Below are 4980 nucleotides of genomic sequence, written 5' to 3' on the forward strand. Positions count from 1 at the left end.
GACGAGTCACGTTTTATACGCCGCGAGGAACGTTATGATTTCGGCTACCATCTCATACACTGGTAGAGCAGACTTGGTGCAAGTTCTTGGGAGTTTAACGGCACAACGCTACACGAATGAGATCTTCAGGCACACGTCCTTCCCATAATGCAACAAGTGAAACCCATAAGACAACGCCTTGCCTCACACGGCAAGATTGACAGCAGACCTTTTTAGGAATTACAACATCCAGGTCCTGCCATGGCCCTCCTGGTCTCCAGATTGTATCCCAAGAGAGCTCGTCAGCAACAACCACAGAACCTCCGACAGTTGACACAAGCACTGCAGGCAGAGTGGGTGGACGTTCCCAAGGCCACAATTTGGGATCTGACTGCGTCAATAGGACGACGATGCCTGTCAGTGTTGGACTCTAATGATGGCCATACAAGACATTGAGAACAGATGACCTTCACCTTTCACTGTTCCATGTGTGTCATGTGTAACCTGGGTCTATGACAATGACGTTTACAAATTTTGAACAATCGCTTACATTATTCGCTGATTATTTATATGATATATAACATATACATCACTTTGCCGTTTCTAGTTTTGGATAGTATGCGAATTGTCGCTGAGGGTGGGACCTGGGTTTGTCGCTTTGATTAAGATTCAAAACCACGAAGCAAATAGTGGAAACATTTGCAACACATGAACAGCCAGCAAAGAAACACGGTAGCGCCAATGGACAAAGTCTTGGCTACAGTTTTCTAGGACAGAGATAATCATGATTGACTATCTGCAACGAGGTCAGACAATACTATGCCACGTCAGTTGAGAGACGCTATGAAGAAAAAACATCGAGGTAAAACCCGTTCAGGTGTACTCCTTTTTTCAGAACTTTTCAGTGGCAGTGGCTGCAACTGCAGATTGTGGTTTTGAAATACGTCCCCTTACCCCGTACTCGCCTGACCTGGCCTCCCTGATGGTGTTACCTCTATCTCAAGGTGAAGACTTCTGTTGTGCGCAGGGATCATGGCTGAAGCATCGCTCGATCAATAGTATCTATTCAGGGAGTTTGTATTGTATCGTTTCAAGGCGTTTGTATTGTATCGTTTCAGGAAGTTTGTATTGTATCGTTTCAGGGAGTTTATATTGTATCGATTCTGGGAGTTTGTATTGTATCGATTCAGGGAGTTTATATTGTATCGTTTCAGGGAGTTTGTATTGTATAGATTCAGGGAGTTTATATTGTATCGCTTCAGGGAGTTTGTATTGTATAGATTCAGGGAGATTGTATTGTATCGCTTCAGGGAGTTTGTATTGTATCGCTTCAGGGAGTTTGTATTGTATTGCTTCAGGGAGTTTGTATTGTATCGCTTCAGGGAGTTTGTATTGTATCGATTCAGGGAGTTTATATTGTATCGTTTCAGGGAGTTTGTATTGTATCGATTCAGGGAGTTTGTATTGTATCGTTTCAGGGAGTTTGTATTGTATAGATTCAGGGAGTTTATATTGTATCGCTTCAGGGAGTTTATATTGTATCGTTTCAGAGAGTTTGTATTGTATAGATTCAGGGAGTTTATATTGTATCGCCTCAGGGAGTTTGTATTGTATAGATTCAGGGAGATTGTATTGTATCGCTTTAGGGAGTTTGTATTGTATCGCTTCAGGGAGTTTGTATTGTATTGCTTCAAGGAGTTTGTATTGTATCGCTTCAGCGAGTTTGTATTGTATCGCTTCAGGGAGTTTATATTGTATCGTTTCAGGGAGTTTGTATTGTATCGATTCAGGGAGTTTATATTGTATCGTTTCAGGGAGTTTGTATTGTATAGATTCAGGGAGTTTATATTGTATCGCTTCAGGGAGTTTATATTGTATCGTTTCAGAGAGTTTGTATTGAATAGACTCAGGGAGTTTATATTGTATCGTATTGAAAACAGAACGTTTGAACAATTTTTATTCTGAACGATCTTCTCAGTGAGGAACTTATCGATTTACCATCGGATGTGACATGAACAGGCGAAGACATGATTGTGATATCATATTTACGAAATAAACGACGAGTGGGAGATGTTTATCGTACAAACAAACACTGCAAGGAGAATAAACCATGAGGACGCATCATCTGAATCTAGAAAATTCAAATCTATATCTGTACAAGAGTGGTTTCAAAAGATATTCTGCGGTTATAACATGTGTTTTAAACAAATTAAAGTACTGACATTTTGACGATAAAGCTAACAAACAATACCACTGTTGTATGCACGTGTCTTCAGAAATCTTCAGGACAATCTACCTTTTGACTTTGGCAAGCATAACCTAAGCCTAAATCATTAATGAGCTTATTAACAGAAGAAACCAAGTTTTGGTTTCTATTTTTGTCATACAATGCCATCATTTCATAACACTTTCTTGGGTTCCTGTCATTTGGCATCCTTAATAACCTTAACCAGTACTTTATGACTTTAATTTGTGCATCCTTTCAATCAATTCTAGCTGATGTACGCCCAAACCTCAGCCCCATATAGTAGAGTTGGCTTTATTTTTGTGTCAATATTTTTAAAATAGATTACAATTTATACCCTCAGTACATCTGAGACGTTTTAGTAGCCCATAGAGAATTTTCTTTGCATCCTGTGTTGATTGAAACTCCCAAGATAATTAAATAGAAAATGTACTCCCAAATATTTATAGCTTGTTACTACGTCCAGATAACTGTCTTTGTATAACCATTTCTCCATTTTTTGATAACATACCGCCCTTTATAAATACAATAACTTTGGTCTTTTTTGTGTTAACACTTTAAAGATATGTTTCATGAAACTGATCGTTTGATGCAAGCCAGCCTCCATACAGCTTTACTTATGATTTATTTCTCGTTTAAAATCTCATTGGGATTTCAGAGATGCTACCTTAATTTTTATTCCTGGGTGTCGTTGTACAAAACACCCTTAGTGCAAAGATCGCTTCGTACAACGGCACCCAGACCACTTGACATTAAATTCCGCCCCTCACCGCAATCTTTGTGTAACGTACCAAACCCAGAATAGATCCACAGTACCTTATTCTTGTCTTCTGTGGAATTCCAGGTCAGAATAGGACCCCGATATCCCATGATTGTCTCCATCCGTGTACCTCATGTATGTCTCTCTATGTATATCCTTGGTCAGGATAGGTCCCCAGTACCCCGTGATTGTTTCTCTATGTATATCCTTGGTCAGGACAGATCCCCAGTACCTCATGTATGTCTCTCTGTGTACATCCTTGGTCAGGACAGATCCCCAGTACCTCATGTATGTCTCTCTATGTAGTATATCCTTGGTCAGGATAGGTCCCCAATACCCCATGTATGTCTCTCTGTGTACATCCTTGGTCAGGACAGATCCCCAGTACCCCGCGATTGTTTCTCTGTGTATATCCTGGGTCAGGAGATTTCCCCAATACCTCATGCTTGTCTCCATCTGTGTATTCTGGGTCTAACTAGGTCCCCAGTACCTCATACTTGTCTCCATCTGTGTATTCTGGGTCTAACTAGGTCCCCAGTACCTCATATTTTTCTCCATCTGTGTATTCTGGGTCTAACTAGGTCCCCAGTACCTCATACTTGTCTCTATCTGTGTATTCTGGATCTAACTAGGTCCCCAGTACCTCATACTTGTCTCCATCTGTGTATTCTGGGTCTAACTAGGTCCCCAATACCTCATACTTGTCTCCATCTGTGTATTCTGGGTCTAACTAGGTCCCCAGTACCTCATATTTGTCTCCATCTGTGTATTCTGGGTCTAACTAGGTCCCAGTACCTCATACTTGTCTCCATCTGTGTATTCTGGGTCTAGCTAGGTCCCCAGTACCTCATAATTGTCTCCATCTGTGTATTCTGGGTCTAACCTGGTCCCCAGAACGTCATACTTGTCTCCATCTGTGTATTCTGGGTCTAACTAGGTCCCCAGAACCTCATACTTGTCTCCATCTGTGTATTCTGGGTCTAACCTGGTCCCCAGTACCTCATACGTGTCTCCATCTGTATATTCTGGATCTAACTAGGTCCCCAGTACCTCATGTATGTCTCCATCTGTGTATTCTGGGTCTAACTAGGTCCCCAGTACCTCATACTTGTCTCCATCTGTGTATTCTGGGTCTAACCTGGTCCCCAGTACCTCATACTTGTCTCCATCTGTGTATTCTGGGTCTAACTAGGTCCCCAGTACCTCAGACTTGTCTCCATCTGTGTATTCTGGGTCTAACTAGGTCCCCAGAACCTCATACTTGTCTCTATCTGTGTATTCTGGGTCTAACTAGGTCCCCAGTACCTCATACTTGTCTCCATCTGTGTATTCTGGATCTAACTAGGTCCCCAGTACCTCATACTTGTCTCTCTATGTATATTCTGGGTCAGGACAGGTCCCCAGTATCTCATGTATGTCTCCACCTGTGTATTCTGGATCTAACTAGGTCCCCAGTACCTCATACTTGTCTCCATCTGTGTATTCTGGATCTAACTAGGTCCCCAGTACCTCATACTTGTCTCCATCTGTGTATTCTGGATCTAACTAGGTCCCCAGTACCTCATACTTGTCTCTATCTGTGTATTCTGGGTCTAACTAGGTCCCCAGTACCTCATACTTGTCTCCATCTGTGTATTCTGGGTCTAACTAGGTCCCCAGTACCTCATACTTGTCTCCATCTGTGTATTCTGGGTCTAACTAGGCCCCCAGTACCTCATACTTGTCTCCATCTGTGTATTCTGGGTCTAACTAGGTCCCCAGTACCTCATACTTGTCTCCATCTGTGTATTCTGGGTCAGGATAGGTTCCCAGTATCTCAAGCTCGTCGTGTGATATCAGTAGATTAGGGATCGATTGTCAGATTTGTTCGTTGCTTCAACAGCTTACAGTAAAGCACGCAGATTGGGTAAATATGTGTATTTATTATTTATACATAACGTATGGTATATGATATCACATAGACAGAAACAGTATGAAATAAACAACTGGACGGGCA

The sequence above is a fragment of the Haliotis cracherodii genome, unplaced genomic scaffold, assembly GCF_022045235.1.
Source record: "Haliotis cracherodii isolate W230 unplaced genomic scaffold, xgHalCrac1.p SCAF_8, whole genome shotgun sequence".
In the NCBI taxonomy this organism is placed as follows: domain Eukaryota; kingdom Metazoa; phylum Mollusca; class Gastropoda; order Lepetellida; family Haliotidae; genus Haliotis; species Haliotis cracherodii.